The sequence below is a fragment of the Balaenoptera ricei genome, chromosome X (genome assembly GCF_028023285.1).
Source record: "Balaenoptera ricei isolate mBalRic1 chromosome X, mBalRic1.hap2, whole genome shotgun sequence".
NCBI lineage: Eukaryota > Metazoa > Chordata > Mammalia > Artiodactyla > Balaenopteridae > Balaenoptera > Balaenoptera ricei.
The window spans coordinates 48,611,948-48,633,042 of record NC_082660.1 but is presented as its reverse complement, the minus strand read 5'-3'; the positions used below and the strand labels follow the sequence as shown (position 1 = coordinate 48,633,042).

General features: G+C 37.6%; 1 long non-coding RNA gene across 4 annotated transcripts; it reads left to right on the top strand.

The window, feature by feature from the left end:
• Positions 1-139: 139 nt before the first annotated feature.
• LOC132357938 (uncharacterized) lies at positions 140-20,539 on the top strand. Of its 4 annotated transcripts, none has more exons than XR_009500362.1 (7): positions 140-404; positions 1,127-1,230; positions 4,356-4,396; positions 8,643-8,710; positions 15,235-15,280; positions 18,998-19,112; positions 19,609-20,539. It is a non-coding gene; the product is annotated as an uncharacterized LOC132357938 (long non-coding RNA). The 4 variants fall into 4 exon arrangements; XR_009500360.1 differs by lacking the exon at positions 15,235-15,280 and adding an exon at positions 2,341-2,419; XR_009500359.1 differs by lacking the exon at positions 15,235-15,280.
• Positions 20,540-21,095: the final 556 nt, after the last annotated feature.

Sequence of the window (21,095 nt, the reverse complement as noted above, 5' to 3'; positions counted from 1 at the left end):
GGCTTAGGATTGACGGCTCGCGCCCTCCCGTCCCTTCCCCGGGGCCGCGCTGGCCCCGCCTCCCGGCCGCTCCGTAAGGCAAGGAAATAGCAGAGTAAGGCGGGGAGGCGGGGAGGCGGGGAGGCGGGGAGGCGGGGAGGCGGGGAGGCGGGGAGGCAGCAGCGGTTCGTTGGCTGGTGTGGCCATATAACCTACTTGTAAGCCAAGTTCTTGTCTGCGGGCCTCTGCCTGGCCCTAAATATGTGTTCTCGAATCTTAGTGACCAAGTGATCGCCAAGGCCGCATCAGACAAGGGTGGGGTGTCGGTGCCTTTGTCTACAACGGAAGATGGCGACGGGCAGGGTGTGAGAAAATGGCCGCCAGGATCACATGTTTTGCTGAGTATACCCACCTGAAATGACTAGGTTAGCTGCTCCCAGCAACCGTCCCGGCTTGCGGGGTCCCAGAGAAACCCTGAGGGAGCCGCTCAGAGCTCTTTCTGCAGCAGCGCAGATCCACGGCCAGGCCTACCAACCGAACAACTGGAAGCCTCTCCCACCCATTTGCCTTCTTCCCCTCCTCCTCCCTCCCTCCCTCAGGCCCCAGAGCAGCCTCTGCTGGAGGGAATGGATTTACCTCTGGAGTGGGGGCAAGTAAGGGTTTCTTCAGAAGCCATCTCAGGGAGCTCCTGACCTAGCTGGAGAATGAGGTCTCCCCATTAAAAGAGTAATTATTAGTCTGAAAATGTCTTCTTCCTGATAATTTAGTTCCAGCCACTCCTCTTTTCTCTAGCCTAAACTTTGGGGTGAGGCCGAGCCCCGCTACCCCAAGGATATCAACCTCTAGTATATCCAGGCAGAAAATGACTCCCTCTGCCTACTCCTACGTCTTACATACGAAGGACTCACTGCCCCTACATCCATGGAAGGCTTCTAAACTCTTACCCTAGAGAAACACAACTCCTCTGGACCCCAAACCAGCCCTAGCCACCTTCACCTTCCCCCCTGCATTAGCAAATTCTTCCTTTTTCTTTAAGACCTAACTCTTGTCGCTTCTATGAACTTTCCCAGCTGAGTGAGAAACTCAGAGCACCTTGTTGCATTTATCACTTAGTACTGTAATCATTTATGTGGCTGTATCTCCACAGGAGAGTGAACTCCCTGAGACTAGGGGCCATATATCTTCGTGCCCTCAGCAGGACCCAGCACAAGACTGGTACAAGGCACGCTTCAGCAAATGTTTGTTAAATGGGTAAGTTTACAGACCTACACCACAAATCAATGGGAAATGGACATTTTAGTAGATAGCGCTGGGAAATTTGGCTCACCATAATGAGAAAAATAAAACTGGATCCCTATTTTTTTCCACATGAGAGGGTGGAGAATATCTTTGTGACCTAGGACTGTGGAAGGACTTTTTAAACAAACAAAGTCACAAATGCACAAACCATGAGGAAAAAATTTGTGATGAAGTCTTTGATAGGAATGAAAATTGGTATTACTACTTTGGAAAACAATTAAGAAGTAATCAGAATAGTTAAAGATGGCCCTGGGACCCAGCAATTCTGTTAGAGATGTGCATATATATATATATGTTAAGTCCTAGAGAAATTCTTAAATATATGCACAAGGAGGCATGTGCAAGAATATTCATTGCAAAATAAAGATAAAAAGAAAACAATCAAGAAAAGAATATTCATTGCAGAACTGTTAGTAATAGAGAAAAAAATCTGAACAATCTAAAAGTTCACCAAAAGGAGAATAAATAAATAGTGGTATAGCCACACAACAGAATACTATATACAACAGTGAAAAAAATGAACCAGACAGAAGTGGGTATATCAATCCAGATAAATTTCAGAAACATAATGCTGTGATAAAATGCAAGTTGTGGAAGGATACATGATGTGTGAGACCATTTATATAGTTTTTTTTAAACTAGAAAACAATGCACTATGTTGTTTATCAATTACATAGATATGTAAACAATATTTTTTAAACAAGGAATTAAACACCAAATGCAGAATGGTGATTACCGCTGGGGAACAAAATGAGAGAGAAATACACAGGGGACTTTGACTGTTTGTCTGATATTTTATCTCGGTAGTAGGTACATGGGTGTGTGCTATATTATTCTTCATACTTATTTGTACGCCTGAAGTATTTCATATTTTTTTAGAAAGACTATGAGGATCTATAACAAAATTAATGGTGTCTAAATCTAGATAAGTGGTTCTCAAACTTGGGCTGCAGCAGAATCACTTGAGAGAGCTTGTTAAAATACCAGATGCTGGGCCCCACACCCAGAATTGTGTTTTAGTTAAGTCTGTAGTAGAGCCCAGGAATTTGCATTTCTAACAAGTTCCCAGGTGGTGGTGGTGATGATGATGATAATGATGAAGAAGAAGATGATGATGAAGCTGCTGCTGCTGCTAGTCCAGGTACCACATTTTGAGAACTGCTGACAGAGAAAATGAAATTATCAATGAATTTAGTTTTCTTCATCGTGCTTTTCTTTGTTTTCCATGTATTCAATGAGTGAGTGTTACCTTAGGGAGAGGTTTTTGTTGTTTTTTAAATTCTCTTTCATCTCTACTTCCCACTCTCATTTCCTTCATGTAGGCAAGCATTTTAAAGTGTTTTATGCATATCTTTTTGTTTATATGTGTTCTTGCAAAACATGTATTGTTGTTTTACGTGCATGTATTTCCCCAAAATTTTCATTTTTCCATTTTTCAAAATTCAGAACAGTTGAAAAAATAGTACAATGAAAGCCCATATACTCTTAATAGTTTGCCAAATTTGTTCTACTTCTCTTTATATGTATATGTATACATCTTGCAGGCAGTATAACAGCTCACCCCTAAAAACTTCAGCACACATCTACTAGAATAAGGACATTCTCCTGCATAACCACAATACCATTATCACACCTAAGAAAACTTACTAATTCAATAATACCATCAAAGATACCCTATATTCAAATTTTCCAGTTGAGCCCAAAATGTTCTTAGACCTGCTCTGATTTTTTGATCCCAGTATCTAATTAAGGTTTGTGTATTACGTTTGGTTGTTGTAGCACTTTAACCTCTTTTAGTCTAAAATAGTACCCCTAGATTTTGTGTGTGTTTGATATTACACTGATACTTTTCAAGAGTCCAGGCCAGTTTCTTGTAGAATGTCCCACAGAATATCTGTATTCATCTGCTCTTTCCACATGATTAGATTCAGGTTAAATAATTTCAGCAATAAGGGTACATAGAGGATACCGCTTACTTCATATTGTATCTCCTCAGGAGGCACATAACACCAGGTTGTCCCACTGTGGAGAATGTTTTGTGTCTGTGCATTTTTGTTTTATATAAATGGTATCTCAATCTGTTTCTTACTTTTTTCATTCAGCCTTTTGTTTTTAAAGTCTATCCATATTGCTATGTATACATCTAATCCATTGCTTCTAATTGCTCATGCTAACCAGTGTGCCTTCACCACATTTTCCCTGAATATTCCCCCGATAATGGACAGCAAGATTGCCTCCAGCTCCATGACACCACAAGTAATACTGTGATGAACATCCTTGTGCGTGTCTCCTTATTGGCCTGTATGAGAATTTCTTTTGAAACATATACCCAGGAACAGAATGATTGTATCATAAAGTGTGCATATACTTAGTTTGACTAAGAATACTAATACTGCTAAATGGTTCTCTGGGATGGCTACACCAGTCCAGTTTTACCACCAGTGTACAAAGATTCCTGGATCCCTACATCCTCACTGACACTTGACATTTTCCAGCTTTCTAGTTTTTACTGGTCTAATAGGTTTCATAGGTATTACTATATCTTACCTTGCTTTAGTTTACATTTCTCTGATTATTAATTTTTATTTTTGGCCATGTCTCGCGGCTTGTGGGATCTTAGTCCCCCGACCAGGGATTGAACCTGTGCCCTCAGCAGTGAAAGCACAGAGTCCTAACCACCGGACCACCAGGGAATTCCCACTAATTAATTTTTGAGCATCTCTTTAGATGTGTGTCAAACGCCTCTTCTGTAAATTGCCTGCTTGTATAGTTGGGCCATTTTTTCTATTAGGGTTCCTGTCTTTCCTGTTGATTTGCTAGAGTTCCTTATATAGTCTAGCTATTAGTCCCCTGTTGGTTTCAGTCCCCTGAAACCAACAGGATTCTCCCCCTGTTTTAACTTTGCCCATGATAGCCATCTTTGAACAGAAACTGTTAATTTTAATGTAGTCAAATGCATCACATTTTTGCTTTATGGTTTTTGGTTTGGGGGGTTTTACTTAAAAAGTAGTAAAAAAAAAAAAGATATTCTTCTATTTTTTTTCTATTAACTTTATAGTTTTACCTTTCACCTTTAGGTTTTAATCCATTTAGAATCCATGCTCATATGTGGTGATAGGTAAGTATGCAATTTTATTTTTTCCATATAGTGAGCCACATTTCCCACCACCAAATACTAAACAATCCTTCCTTTTTCATTGATTTACCATGCCACCTTTGTCATATATTATGAAACATACACACATAGGTCTGTTTCTGTTCTTGTACTAATACCACCTTGTTTTTAATATTTTGTAACATATCTTAAATCTGATAGGGCAAGTCCCCTCCTCTTTAGTCTTCTTTTGGGTTGTCTTAACTATATCTCTGCATAAATTTTAAAAAGATTTTATCAAGCTCTTCAAAAAACCAACTGTAATTTTGATTAGGATTGCACTGAATTTATAGATTAATTTGGGGGAGTTGACACCATCAAAATATTAACTTGTCCCATCCAAGATCGTGGAATATCTCCTCATTTGTTCAGTTCACCTTCTAACTATCTGTGCTCTTTATTAAGAGTTTAAAGTTTTCTCTTTAGAATTTTTGTGTGTTTTTACTAATTTAATTCCTAGTGGCTTTACAGTTTTTGTTACTATTCTGAATATTTTTATTTTTTGAATAGATAATATACACGCATTTTGAATAGCAAAACTATATAAAAATTATGCTTTGAGAATAGTCACTCATCTTTGTCCATTCTACCCAGTTGCCACCATACACACCGCCCACAGTTACCAGTTTTATTCATTTATTTTTTTATTCTTCATGCAGATACAAACAAGTATAAATGTATATCCTATTCCATCTCCCTCTTTCTTACACAAAAGGTAACATACTATACATACAGTTATACATGTTGCTTTTTTCACGTGATACATCCTGCAGGTCCTTACATATCAGAGCATTAGAAAGTTTCCACTACATAGAAAGTCATGTAGTATGACTTGAAACTGTTGAAAGCTGAGAAAGTGTTACATTATGTGGATGTGTAATAGTTTATTTAATGACTGCAATACCCTTCTGATGGATGTTCAGGGTATTTTCAGCCCTTTGGTATTACAAATGGTGCCATAATGAATAGACATTTCATATGTATGCAGATATTTCTATAGGATAAATTCTAAGAATCACATTTGTAACTTTGGTAGATATTGCCAAAATTTCCCTCTGTAGGTGTACCATTTTGCACTTACCACCCATGTATGAGTTCATGTGTTTCACCACCACCTCACTCAGAAAGTGTATCATTAAAGACTTTCGGATTTTTGACAATGTGATAGGTGAGAAACAGTATCTCACTGTAGTTTTAATTGACATTTCTCTTATGATGAGTGAGGTTGAGCATCTTTTCATATGTTTAAGGGTCATTTTTGTCTTTTCCTGTGAGTTGTCTATTTATATGCTCTGTTTATTTTCTCGATTTCTACAAGCTTGTTATATAATTAAGAGAAATTAGACCTTTGTAAATGATATCAGTTGTCAATATTTTTTTCCCAGTTTGTTGTTCTTTTGACTTTGCTAATGGATTTTTTTTCCAAGCAAATTTTACTTTATTTTTATGTAAACAAATTTATCTATGTTTTCTTTTATGGATTCTAGATTTTGATTTGCACTTTTGTGATAGATTGCATTAATGACCCCAATTTTTTATGTGTCTCCACACCCTTTGGTAGTGCCCTCCCATACTGACTGAGTTTGGCCATATAATTTACTTCAACCAACAGGATAGTAGCAAATTTGATTTAAGCAGAGACCTGAGAAAGCTCTTGCATATTCTGCTTCCTCTCTTGGACCCCTGCCACTGCTATGAGAACATACCCAGGCTAGTCTGCTGGAGGGATGTGAGAGACATATAGAAATGAGCCTGGTCCTCCCAGCCAAGGCATCCTGTAGCAGCCAACCTCCAGCCAAGCCACCAACTTAGTGCAGACACATGAGCTGGCAGAGCTGAGATCAACGGAGGCTGATCCAGCGTGTAGAGCCTCTCAGCTGACCATAGACTCTGTCTAAGTTTGGGTATCTAAATATTCATTTTGGTTTTTTATAGAGAATTATTGTAGCAGTAGTCCCCCATCATTGTTCTTCCTTTTCAGAGATATTCTGGCTGTGCTTGTTTGTTATTTTTCCATTTGATCTTTAATTCAGCTTGTCTAGTTTCAGAAAAAGAAAAAATATGGTATTTTTAATTAGCTTATACTAAATTTATAAATTAATTTTACATCTTTATGATTTTGAGTCTTCCTATTTAAGAAAATGGGGTGCCTTTCTATTTGTTTCTTCATAGTGTTACAGATGTTTTCTCTTGAAGGATTTAGACATTTCTTGTTAAGTTTGTTTCTAGGTGTTTGCTGTAGACTGAATGTTTGTGTCTGCCCGCACCCCCCGAATTTTACGTTGAAACCTAACCCCCAATGTGATAGTGTTTGGAGGTAGAACCTTTGGCAGGTGATTAGATCATGAGATTGGAGCCCTCATGACTGGGATTAGTGCCCTTATAAAAGAGACCCAAGAGAGCTCCCTTGCCACTCCTGCCATGTGAGAACACAGTGAGAAGATGGCTGGCTATGAACCAGGACGTGGGCCCTCCCCAGACATAAAATCTTTGAGTGTCTTGATCTTGGACTTCCCAGCCTCTAGAACTGTGAATAATAAATTTCGGTTGTTTATAAGCCAACCAGTCTGTGGTATTCTGTTATAGCAGACCCAACAGACTAAGACAGTATTTTATCTTTTTTGTTGCTGTGATAAATGGAGCCTTCTCTTCCATATATCTTCTAACTGAATGATTTCTATATATTAATGTTATATACTGCTACCTTGCTGAGTTCTCTTGTTTGTAATAGTTTTCTATTGGTTTGCTTGGGTTTTCTGGCTCTACAGTCTTATCTATAAGTAATGATAGCTTTACCTCTTCCATTCCAATTGTAATTTCTAATTTCTTTTTCTTTTCTAATCACAATGCTTTTACTACCTCCAATATAATGTTAAATTGTAGTGGAGAGAGTAGATACCCTTGTGAGTTTAGCATATAAATGCTGCTAGTGTTTCCTGGTTAAGTGAAGTGCTGGATTGCTGGATTTGGGGATGGATGGATGGATAGATAGATAGATAGGCAGACATAATTATATTAAGGAAGAAGTTCTTATAAAGAATTTTTTGTAAAGGATGGGTATTGAATTTTGTCAAATGGTTCTTTGGCATCTCTGAAAATGATGATATGATTTTTCTCCTTAGATTCAACAATATGTTAGATTGTATTAATGGATTTCCTAATATTGAATGATTTTTGCATTCTTGGAAATAAACTCCACATAGTCATGGATTCTGTTTGCTAATATTTTATTTAGGATTTTGCATCGATATTCATAAGTGAAGATTGGTTTATATCATTTTCTTTTTCTTGTGAAATCTTTGTTAGATCTTGATATCAATGTTATACTCACTTCATAAAAAGAATATGAAGGTGTTCCTTCTTTATCTAGGATCAGGAAAATAAAAATAGCGTTCAAATGATCTGCTTTTCAGTGTTAGCAGACTTCCCCTGTGAAATCATCATGGCCCAGTGCTTTTGGTGGAAAGTAGCTCTTTATAACTTTTTCTATTTCTTCCATGGAAATTGGTCTATATGGACTTTTCTCTTTTAGAGTTTTGGTAAATTAGATTTTCCTAGGATATTTTCCATTTCTTCAAGGTCTTTAAAACGATTTGCATAGAGTTGCATGAGGAAGTCCTTTATAATGTTTAAAATGTCCTCTTACTATGGTTATGTCCAACTTTTCATTTCCTGGTTTGTGTCTTTGTGCTTTCTCCTTTTCTTGATTATTATTTAATGGCTTATATATTTCTTTTTCACAGAATTGGTTAATCTATTTATTTATTAGTTCTGTTACCTGTTTTCTAACTCCTTTATTTGAACTTTTCTCTTTGTTAATTCTTTCCTTCTGTTCCCCTTAAGTTTATTCTGTTTCTCTTTCACTAACTTTCTGAGTTGGGTTCATTTAATTTTTTCCCTTGTTTTTAGTATAAGTATTTTGAGGCAATGAACTTTTCTCTGACTGCTGCTTTATCTGTACCCATAGATTCTGATATGTAATGTTTTCATTATTATTATTGTCTAGAAATTCAGCAATTTTGGTTTGAGTTTGCCCTTTGACCCAAGAATTGTTTGACAGAGAGTTTTTATATATTCAAATGGAAGATCTTTTTTACATTGATTTCTACTTTTATCCAGTTGTGATCAGAAAACATTGTCAGTATTAGTTCTACATTTTGGAATTTATTGAGATTTTCTTCTTGGCCTAATAATTGATTTTGTTGTTTAGGTTTTCTGTATTCTTACTGGGTTTTTGTTGCTGTTGTTGTTCATTTGATCTGTCCTGGAATGAGAAAGGTGAGTTAAATTTCTCCTGTTTTTAGTGTGTTTCAATCTATTATCGATTTCTCCTTGTATCTCTTAATATTTCAGCTTTGTGAAAGTTGCTATGTTATTTGATACAAAAATACTCATAACTTTATATTTTCATTGTGAATTGTGGCCTTTTTTGTCTCAATGCTTTTTTGTAATAAGCTTTTTATTTCAGAATAATTTTAGTTTTATAGAACCCTTCATCTAGTTGCCCCTCATGTTAATAACTTATATGGCTACATCTGTGAAAACTAAGAGATTAGCATTAGTACATTGCTATTAACTAAACTCCTGACTTTATTCAGATTTCACCAGTTTTTCCACTAATATCCTTTTTCTGTTCCAGGCTCCAAACCAGAATCCCACATTGCATTTAGTCATCATATCTCCTCCAACCTGTGGACAGTTCCTTAGTCTTTCCTTTTCATGACATTGACAGTCAATTAATGCCTTTCATTCTGACTTTCTAACTTGGCTGATAATTAAGATTACAACCTCTGCTTTCTTTATTTGCATTTGACTGGTACACCTTTGCCCTTCTTGTATTTTTAACCTCTCTGAATCTATTTGTTTTAGTTGACTCTTGAATACAGTAGTTGGGTTTTGCTCAGGGATCCAATAAAAAATGTTTTTCTTTAAATAGATGAGCTAAGACCATTTATATTTATTGATACAAAAGATGTTTGGTGTTAATATTGTCACATTATTTTAAGTTTCATTTTCTTTTTTAGCTATATTTTTATATATTAAAATCATGTTACTATGTAGTCTATTTTGTTTGATTTTTTTATCAGTTAACACTCAATTTTTTTTTGTTTTATTTTTGGAATTTATAAATTTTATTTATTTTTTTTATACAGCAGGTTCTTATTAGTTATCCATTTTATACATACTACTGTGTATATGTCAATCCCCATCTCCCTATTCATCACAACAACACCACACCCCCGGCACGTTCCCCCCTTGGTGTCCATATGTTTGTTCTCTACATCTGTGTCTCTATTTCTGCCCTGCAAACCGGTTCATCTGTACCATTTTTCTACGTTCCACACATATGTGTTAATATATGATATTTGTTTTTCTCTTTCTGACTTACTTCACTCTGTATGACAGTCTCTAGATCCATCCACGTCTCTACAAATGACCCAATTTCGTTCCTTTTTATGGCTGAGTAATATTCCCTTGTATATATGTACCACATCTTCTTTATCCATTCGTATGTCAGTGGGCATTTAGGTTGCTTCCATGACCTGGCTATTGTAAATAGTGCTGCAATGAACATTGGGGTGCATGTGTCTTTTTGAATTATGGTTTTCTCTGGGTATATGCCTAGTAGTGGGATTTCTGGGTCATATGGTAGTTGTACTTTTAGTTTTTTAAGGAACCTCCATACTGTTCTCCATACTGGCTATATCAATTTACATTCCCACAGCAGTGCAAGAGGGTTCCCTTTTCTCCACACCCTCTCCAGCATTTGTTGTTTGTAGGTTTTCTGATGATGCCCATTCTAACTGGTGTGAGGTGATACCTCATGGTAGTTTTGATTTGCATTTCTCTAATCATTAGTGATGTTGAGCAGCTTTTCATGTGATTCTTGGCCATCTGTATGTGTTCTTTGGAGAAATGTCTATTTAGTTCTTCTGCCCAGTTTTGGATTAGGTTGTTTGTTTTTTTAATATTGAGCTGCATGAGCTGTTTATATATTTTGGAGATTAATCCTTTGTCAGTTGATTCGTTTGCAAATATTTTCTCCCATTCTGAGGGTTGTCTTTTCGTCTTGTTTGTAGTGTCCTTTGCTTAGCAAAAGCTTTTAAGTTTCATAGGTCCCATTTGTTTATTTTTGTTTTTATTTCCATTACTCTAGGAGGTGGATCAAAAAAGATCGTGCTGTGATTTATGTCAAAGAGTGTTCTTCTTATGTTTTCCTCTAACAGTTTTATAGTGTCCAGTCTTACATTTAGGTCTCTAATCCATTTTGAGTTTATTTTTGTGTATTTTTGATGTTAGGGAGTGTTCTAATTTCATTCTTTTACATGTAGCTGTCCAGTTTTCCCAGCACCACTTATTGAAGAGACTGTCTTTTCAACATTGTATATCCTTGCCTCCTTTGTCATAGATTAGTTGACCATAGGTGCATGGGTTTATCTTTGGGCTTTCTATCCTGTTCCATTGATCTATATTTCTGTTTTTGTGCCAGTACCATATTGTCTTGATTACTGTAGCTTTGTAGTATAGTCTGAAGTCAGGGAGTCTGATTCCTCCAGCTCCATTTTTTTCCCTCAAGACTGCTTTGGCTAGGGCTTCCCTGGTGGCGCAGTGGTTAAGAATCCACCTGCCAATGCAGGGGACACAGGTTCAAGCCCTGGTCTGGGAAGATCCCACATGCCGCAGAGCAACTAAGCCCGTGCACCACAACTACCGAGCCTGTGCCCTAGAGCCACGAGCCACAACTACTGAGCCCGCGTGCTGCAACTACTGAAGCCCACGCACCTAGAGCCCGTGCTCCACAACAAGATACACCACCACAATGAGAACCCTGTGCACCGCAAGGAAGAGTAACCCCCACTTGCTGCAACTACAGAAAAGCCCGCGCGCAGCAACAAAGACCCAATGCAGCCAAAAATAAAATAAATAAAATACATAAATTAAAAAAAAAGAAACAGACTGCTTTGGCTATTCGGGATCTTTTGTGTCTCCATACAAATTTTAAGATTTTTTGTTCTAGTTCTGTAAAAACTGCCATTGGTAATTTGATAGGGATTGCATTGAATCTGTAGATTGCTTTGGGTAGTATAGTCATTTTCACAGTATTAATTCTTCCAATCCAAGAACATGGTATATCTCTCCATCTGTTGGTATCATCTTTAATTTCTTTCATCAGTGTCTTATAGTTTTCTGCATACAGGTCTTTTGTCTCCCTAGGTAGGTTTATTCCTAGGTATTTTATTCTTTTTGTTGCAATGGTAAATGGGAGTGTTTCCTTAATTTCTCTTTCAGATTTTTCATCATTAGTGTATAGGAATGCAAAAGATTTCTGTGCATTAATTTTGTATCCTACAACTTTACCAAATTCATTGATTAACTCTAGTAGTTTTCTGGTGGCATCTTTATGATCCTCTATGTATACTATCATGTCATCTGCAAACAGTGACAGTTTTACTTCTTCTTTTCCAATTTGTATTCCTTTTATTTCTTTTTCTTCTCTGATTGCCATGACTAGGACTTCCAAAACTATGTTGAATAATAGTGGTGAGAGTGGACATCCTTGTCTCATTTCTGATCTTAGAGGAAATGCTTTCAGTTTTTCACCATTGAGAATGATGTTTGCTGTGGGTTTGTCATATACGGCCTTTATTATGTTGAGGTAGGTTCCCTCTATGCTCACTTTCTGGAGAGTTTTTACCATAAATGAGTGTTGAATTTTGTCAAAAGCTTTTTCTGCATCTATTGAGATGATCATATGGTTTTTATTCTTCGATTTCTTAATATGGTGTATCACATAGATTGATTTGCACATATTGAAGAATCCTTGCATCCCTGGGATAAATCCCACTTGATCATGGTGTATGATCCTTTTAATGTGTTGTTGGATTCTGTTTGCTAGTATTTTGTGGAGGATTTTTGCATCTATATTCATCAGTGATATTGGTCTGTAATTTTCTTTTTTTGTAGTGTCTTTGTCTGGTTTTGGTATCAGGGTGATGGTGGCCTCGTAGAATGAGTTTGGGAGTGTTCCATCCTCTGCAGTTTTTTTGGAAGAGTTTGAGAAGGAGGGGTGTTAGCTCTTCTCTAAATGTTTGATAGACTTCACCTGTGAAGCCATCTGGTCCTAGACTTTTGTTTGTTGGAAGATTGTTAATCACAGTTTCAATTTCATTACTTGTGATTGGTGTGTTCATATTTTCTATTTCTTCCTGGTTCAGTCTTGGAAGGTTATACCTTTCTAAGAATTTCTCCATTTCTTCCAGGTTGTCCATTTTATTGGCATAGAGTTGCTTGTAGTAGTCTCTTAGGATGCTTTGTATTTCTGCGGTGTCTGTTGTAACTTCTTTTTCATTTCTAATTTTATTGATTTGAGTCCTCCCCCTTTTTTTCTTGATGAGTCTGGCTAATGGTGTATCAGTTTTGTTTATCTTCTCAAAGAACCAGCTTTTAGTTTTATTGATCTTTGCTATTGTTTTCTTTGTTTCTATTTCATTTATTTCTGCTCTGTTCTTTATGATTTCTTTCCTTCTACTAACTTTGGGTTGTGTTTGTTCTTCTTTCTCTAGTTCCTTTAGCTGGAAGGTTAGGTTTTTTATTTGAGATTTTTCTTGTTTCCTGAGGTAGGCTTGTATTGTTATAAACTTCCCTCTTAGAACTGCTTTTGCTGCATCCCATAGGTGTTGGATCGTCATGTTTTCATTGTAATTTGTCTCTAGCTATTTTTTGATTTCCTCTTTGATTTCTTCAGTGATCTCTTGGTTATTTAGTAATGTAGTGTTTAGCCTCCATGTGTTTGTGTTTTTTACGTTTTTTTTTCCCTCTAATTGATTTCTAATCTCATAGCGTTGTGGTCAGAAAAGATGCTTGATATGATTTCAATTTTCTTATATTTACTGTGGCTTGATTTGTGACCCAAGATGTGATCTATCCTGGAGAATGTTCCGTGTGCACTTGAAAAGAAAGTGTAATCTGCTGTTTTTGGATGGAATGTCCGATAAATATCAATTAAATCTATCTGGTCTATTGTGTCATTTAAAGCTTCTGTTTCCTTATTTATTTTCACTTTGGATGATCTGTCCATTGGTGTAAGTGAGGTGTTAAAGTCCCCCACTATTATTGTGTTACTGTCGATTTCCTCTTTTAGAGCTGTTAGCAGTTGCCTTATGTATTGAGGTGCTCCTATGTTGGGTGCATATATATTTATAATTGTTATATCTTCTTCTTGGATTGATCCCTTGATCATTATGTAGTGTCCTTCCTTGTCTCTTGTAACATTCTTTATTTTAAAGTCTATTTTATCTGATATGAGTATAGCTACTCCAGCTTTCTTTTGATTTCCATTTGCATGGAATATCTTTTTCCATCCCCTCACTTTCAGTCTGTATGTGTCCCTAGGTCTAAAGTGGGTCTCTTGTAGACAGCATATATATGGGTCTTGTTTTTGTATCCATTCAGCAAGCCTGTGTCTTTTGGTTGGAGCATTTAATCCATTCTCGTTTAAGGTAATTATCGATATGTATGTTCCTATGACCATTTTCTTAATTGTTTTGGGTTTGTTTTTGTAGGTCCTTTTCTTCTCTTGTGTTTCCCACTTAGAGAAGTTCCTTTAGCATTTGTTGTAGAGCTGGTTTGGTGGTGCTGAATTCTCTTAGCTTTTGCTTGTCTGTAAAGCTTTTGATTTCTCCATCAAATCTAAATGAGATCCTTGCCGGGTAGAGTAATCTTGGTTGTAGGTTCTTCCCTTTCATCACTTTAAGTATATCATGCCACTCCCTTCTGGCTTGTAGAGTTTCTGCTGAGAAATCAGCTGTTAACCTTATGGGAGTTCCCTTGTATGTTATTTGTCACTTTTCCCTTGCTGCTTTCAATAATTTTTCTTTGTCTTTGATTTTTGCCAATTTGATTACTCTGTGTCTTGGCGTGTTTCTCCTTGGGTTTATCCTGTATGGGACTCTCTGTGCTTCCTGGACTTGGGTGGCTCTTTCCTTTCCCGTGTTAGGGAAGTTTTCGACTATAATCCCTTCAAATATTTTCTCGGGTCCTGTCTCTCTCTCTTCTCCTTCTGAGGACCCCTATAATGCGAATGTTGTTGCATTTAATGTTGTCCCAGAGGTCTCTTAGGCTGTCTTCATTTCTTTTCATTCTTTTTTCTTTATTCTGTTCCACAGCAGTGAATTCCACCATTCTGTCTTCCAGGTCACTTATGCATTCTTCTGCCTCAGTTATTCTGCTATTGATTCCTTCTAGTGTATTTTTCATTTCAGTTATTGTATTGTTCATCTCTGTTTGTTCTTTAATTCTTCTAGGTGTTTGTTCTTTAATTCTTCTAGGTCTTTGTTAAACATTTCTTGCATCTTCTCGATCTTTGCCTCTGTTCTTTTTCCGAGTTCCTCGATCATCTTCACTATCATTATTCTGAATTCTTTTTCTGGAAGGTTTCCTACCTCCACTTCATTTAGTTGTTTTTCTGAGGTTTTATCTTGTTCCTTCATCTGGTGCATAGCCCTCTGCCTTTTCATCTTGTCTATCTTTCTGTGAATGTGGTTTTTTTTCTCCTTTCTTTTTAGTTGTCCTGACATTTAGAAAAGTTTATACTTTGGTCTAGTGATTAATTTTAGGTATCTTATTTTTTCTAGTTGTTTATTGCTAATGTATAGAAATGTTATTGATTTTTATAAGTTGATTTTGTACCTGGCAACCTTGCTGAACTCTTCTTAATTCTAATAGTATGTCAGTTGAATCTGTTGGTTTTATCTCTTCTCTTCCAGTCCTTACACGTCTCATTTCTTTTTCTCCCTTTATAGTATTAAACAAGACTTCCAGTTCTATGTTAAACAGTAGTTGGTGAGAGTAAGTATCTAGTCTTGTTCTTAATCTTCAAGGAGATGCATCTTAAGTTTCTCCATTTACTGCAAAATATGCTGTATAATTTTGGTATGTAACCTTCACCAAGTTAAGAAATTTGCCTTCTATTCGTATTTTTTAAAGCGTTTTCATCGTAAGTAGGCATGTAACATACTTTTTCTACATTAATTGAGATACTCATACGATTATTCTCCCTTAGTCTATTCATGTGGTAAATGACATTGATAGATTTTTCTGAGTTTGAATGCATTCTCCTTGCATTCTTGGAATTAACTCCATTTGATTGTGATGTATTTTTAAAATACTGTTGGATTCCATTAGCTAATATTTTATTTAAGATTTATGCATCTATATTCATAAGTGAAATGAGCCTATAATTTTCTTTAATTGTCCTTATCTGTTTTTAAAATCAAGACTTCAGGATTTTACTAGACAAATAAAATGAGCTAGGCAGCTTTCTCTCCTTTTCTATTTTCTGGAATAACTTATATAAGAAGAGAAGTAACTCCTGAGAGTCCCGCACACTATACCTGTAAATCCATCTGGGCCTGGATTTGGGGGGAAGGGATGTCCTTACCTACCATTTCAGTTTCATTAATGCCTAGTGGTCTATTCAAGTTCTCTACTTCCTATGCCATTTTTATCATTTTATATTTTTCTAGGAAAAGAACTTTACCTAGATCTTTCCAATTATTTCTGTATAGTTCCTAGCAGTCAGGTTTCTGGCTTGAGTACTTGGTGGTGCCTTCACAGAGAGGGGGGCCACAAGAGGAGCAGCATGTCTGTCATTTGGGGGCCAGAGGAAGTTTGGCTACCTCTACACTTTCAGCAAATCAATGGCTATATGTGATTCTCTGTTGCTTTGGATATTTGTGATTATGTATGAATGTGCACACTTCTATAAAGGTGTGTTTTTATACATGATGCTCTGGTGTGTTTCTGTTTATATGAAAATGTCAGGCTGAAAAAGAACAATTTTTCTGTGTAGTTATTTTTCTGTATCTGTTTGCATGGGTCCGTGAGCTGTGATGGGGGTATTTCCATGGTTCTCTCAATGTCCCTGTGCACATCAGCATCTCTGCCAGCTGGTAATTCATTCTGTGTGCTTTTCCATGTCTTGGAGTGTCTGCAACTGTGAGGGTTCTTGATTCTATGTGTATCTTTATGTCTCTGCACATGTCTTCATCTCTGAGGGTGGGGGATTATGTATGCATCTCTGTGTTTTACTGTAGAAATATATGCATGCAGTGCACATGCTACGTGGCAAGTTCAGACTCTCCAAGTCTGGAAGAAACATTACAACAGGAAATGCTCTGGATTCCAGCTTCCGGATGGAATTTCACTCAGAAAAATACCCCTTCCTGGTCCTCCCAATAACTGCAGCATTCTTTGTCTTTCTTGAAGAGGCTGAGTTGAGGGGGTTTATGCTAACCTTGACCTCAGAGGCCACGTCTTTCAGGAGGATTTGGCAGAGCCATGAAATTCCACACCCTGCCACTTGCCTCTTGCCAGGCCTACTGCTTCCTCCTAAACCCTTTTATAGCTCCACATTATCTACCAGACCAATTCCAATCTAAATTGTCCAGAGAGGCCAGAAGAAGACACAGGGAGATGAGGAGAAAGAAACAGAATAAGATTTTTATAAAGAAATAGATAAACAAAGATAGATATGGGAACAGGGGGATAGAGAAATGAGAACAAGGAGATAAAGAGACAGAGACCAAGAAATAGGTCCTGAATGGTAGGAACAGATAGTCATAAATGGTGATAAAGAAGCAAAGAAGGTTGGGGACAGAGAGATGTACAGACAGATGGAATGGGCAGGGTAGAAAAAGAGGAACTGACAGAAATGAGGCTGGAATGTAGGGAGAGAGAGAGATGGGGACAGAGACACAGAGATTGGGGTCAGAAAGGCAGTTACATAAAACATGAGGATAGAGACACAGAGATGATAACAGCCAGGTAGATAAAGAGAGTGACTGGGATTAGATAGACAAAGATAGAAATGGAGTTGGTGTTGAGGAGGAGGAGGAAGAGGTTGATGATATAGAAGCTACTATTTTTTTAATTGAAGTATAGTTGATTTACAATGTTTCAGGTGTACAGCAAAGTGATTCAATTATATATATATATGTAAATATATAGGTATATATAGTCTTTTTCATATTCTTTTCCATAATAGGTTATTACAAGATATTGAATACAACTCCCTGTGCTATAGTAGGTCCTTGTTATTTATTTTTAGGAGCTAATATTTTTGAGCATTTGTTATATTTGAGGCATGGTTCTACAAGCTGTACATGTGTTAGTTCATTTAATGCTCTTGGTAACACTGCAGCAGGTACTGTTATCAGCCCTGTTTTACAGATGAGGACACTGAGGCACAGCAAGTCAGCAGCACAACTAGGATTGGAATCCAAACAGTCTAACACCAGAGGCCATACTCTTGACGACTATGTCAGTGACAGAGAGATAGAGACAGACAGGGATCTGGGGACAAGACAGCAAACAGATGAAACACACATAGGGACAGAAAGATGGAAACAAGAGGCAGGCACATGAGGAGAGCCACCCAGCAAGAGAGATGGTAACAGAGGTAGAAAAGGGGTGATAGATGAGGAGAGACTCAAAGAGGGAAACAAGGGCAAGAAGACCAACATAGGGGTATGTGTGTGAGAGAGAAACAAAGAGAATGTAAATGTTAGTTGTGAGGGGGTGTGAGGCTGGGGTGAAGACAGAGACTGGAACAGAAAGGTGAGGATAGAAATAGAGAAAGATAGGTGGGGAACAGAGACAGATGAATGCAGCAACATAAATAGAAAGATGAGAACTGGGAGACAGCCAGAGATAAGATAAATAGGTACAGAGTGATGGAGACAGAGGGGTGGACAGAAAAGAGGCCAAGGAGCCAAAGGAAATTGAAAGAGAAACAGAAAAGACAGAAATTTTGGAACACAAATTCAGAAACAGATGAGGTAGGGTAATATGGTATTATATATGTGAGGATGGAGACACAGACCAAGAGGAGAACCATAAGTTAGACGGGGACAGGATGGAGACAAGGCAACCCCCAACAGAGGCAATGGAGAGAGAGTGAGAGCAAGAGCAAGAAGGGGAGAGATTGAGAGAGAATAGGAGAGATAGGAAAGAGAAACCACCAGAGAAATGTAAACAGAAAGACGAGAGAGCAAAATAAGAGAAATGGGAGACATCTGAAAGGTGGTGACAGTGATGGTGAACTGGGGTGACAATAAAAAATAAAAGAAATAGAGGCACAGTATGAAGTAATTTTGATTCAACAACCACTCACAAGTCTCGGATATATCAGGGCTGGCACTGGGCTGTGTGGTACCCAATCGGCTGTGAGCTCAGGAAGGCAGGGACTGGGCCTTTGTTATGCAATACTGTATCCTCCACCTACAGTATACTCCCAATCATGTGGAGGGCTACCATTTATTAAACGTTAGGTACTGGGGACTGTGCATGCGTTTCATGGATTATGTTATTGAATCCTCACAACTCTGATGTAGTAGGTATTATTATCATCCCCTGTTTACAGATGGGGAAACAGACTTAGAGCAATGAGTAACTTACCCAGGGTCACACAGAGGAGCTAGGAGTGAAGCCCCAGCCTGGACCAATGGTGAGAGTATGTCATGAACCAAGGATTAGGATGAACCCTGTTCTTTCTGTACACCCAAGGTGCAAAAAATCAAATTCCAGTCTGCCTGCCTCCAAGGCCTACATGTCTGACCACCATGCCACACTGCTCCAGTGAAGACTCACTCACAGACTGATGGAAGACTGCTGAACCAAGGTAAGTGTGTCCTGACTCCTTACACTCTGGAGCTCCCTCTATCTAGCGAAGGAGAATGACCTGGCTACCTCAGAGAGAGTGAGAAAAGTCCTGTGAGTGACAGGAATAAAGCCCTGTGGGAGAACCTCGGCCAGGGAAAATCAGAGAATGCTCCCTGGAGGAGAAAGTAGTTCAAAGAGGCCAAAGACAGATTTACAGAGAGGTCAGTGAAGCTTCAGGGTCCCTCATTTGTCTCTTGCAAGGCCCTGCTTAACAATCAGCGAAAAATCAAAGAGTACTGAAGATGTGTATTCTTCACTCTATAAGAAAATTGAAATGCCCTGACATCTTACAGCTCATATATGAAAGAAACTAAACAGGTTTTCCCAAATTTGACAATAGTCCTAAAAATGTACATTATTGTAAAGCTGAAACTTTTCTAAACTATCAATAGTAAAAAATTTCTATCAACCATGCTATTAAGAAAGACTGACTAATATTTCTATTCTCTCTACAGAAAAATGATCTTATCTCATGCTTCAGTGACAAAATAAAAGCCATCAGACATGGGAGAATTGTTCCAGGACCTTCATCTTCCCACCACTGAATCCCTAAACCTCCCAGTATCTGTGTTCATCTTTTGTTTCATTCCTTCCTGTTACAATGAAGGGCCTGAGGACCTCTCCTTCTCTCTGAGGCCCAGTGCCCCAGACCCCAGCCCCTCCTTTCCCTTCCATTATTCCCTTTCTCTTCTGTGTTCCCGTCCGGTCCCTCTCTATGGTCTCTGGGTCTTTCCCAGCAGCAAACAAGCATAGTCTAGTATCTCCCATCTTAGAAAAATCATTCTTTGCCCCTCCTCCTACCATCACCTTAGCTCTCTGGGCTCTGTTCCCATTCACAGCCATGTTTCACAAGGAAATTGCCTACACACCTAGCTCCACTTTAGCAGGATAGGGGGCAGTGTTTTACTCCCTCTGACCTCAGGGAGGGTCCTGTAACAATCTACCCTCCCACCAGCACTCTATCCAATTATTCCTGCTTTTCAAATTTTATTTATTTTTCATGATAATACATTATAAATTTTATAATATACATATCTGTACAGTTTGAATAAATTATAAAACAAATACCTATGTACCTGTACCCATCACCCAGCTTCAAAAACAAATCATTTCTGAATGACAAAACCCGCCATGTAGCCCTCCCCAGTCACATCTCCTTCCCCTCCCTGAGGTAACCAGTGTCATTTTTCATGCCTTGCTTTTTTGTATGGTTTTACAACATATTACTGCATCCATATATTGTATAATTTTGAATGTTCAACTTTATATAAACATATTCTTTCATGACTTTTTTGAATCAGTATTAGGTTTCCTGAGTTTTATCCATGTTGATACATGTAGCTGGAGTTCATTCATTTATTTAATTATAATATTCCATTGTATAAATATGTCTCAATTTATTCATCTTATTTTCTTGTTTCTGTTTCTTGCTGTTTCAAACAGGCTTTGGTGAACACTCTTGTAGTGTCTCCCAGTACACACATGTGAGGATTTCTCTAGGGGAGCGATTCTCAAACTTTCTGGTCTCAGGACTTCCTTTACATTCTTAAAAATCACTGCAGACCCTAAAAAGCTTTGGCGTATGTGGGTTATACCAACTGATACTTGCTGTATTAGAAATTAAAACTGAGAAAGCTTAAATATATTAATTTTAAAATAATAAGCCAGTTACATTTAACAAAAGTAACATTTTTATGAAAAATAACTATATTTTCCAAAACAAAATATAGTGAGAAGAGTGGCATTGTTTTACATTTTTGCAAATCTCTTTACTGTATGGCTTAATAGAAGACAGCTGGATTCTCATATCTGCTTCTGCATTCAATCTGTTGTGATATTACATGTCATGTAGCCTCTGGAAAACTCCACTCTACGTACTTGAGAGAATGAGAGTAAAAGAAGCAAATAACATCTTTCTAGTATTATGGTTTTGGCTCCCCCA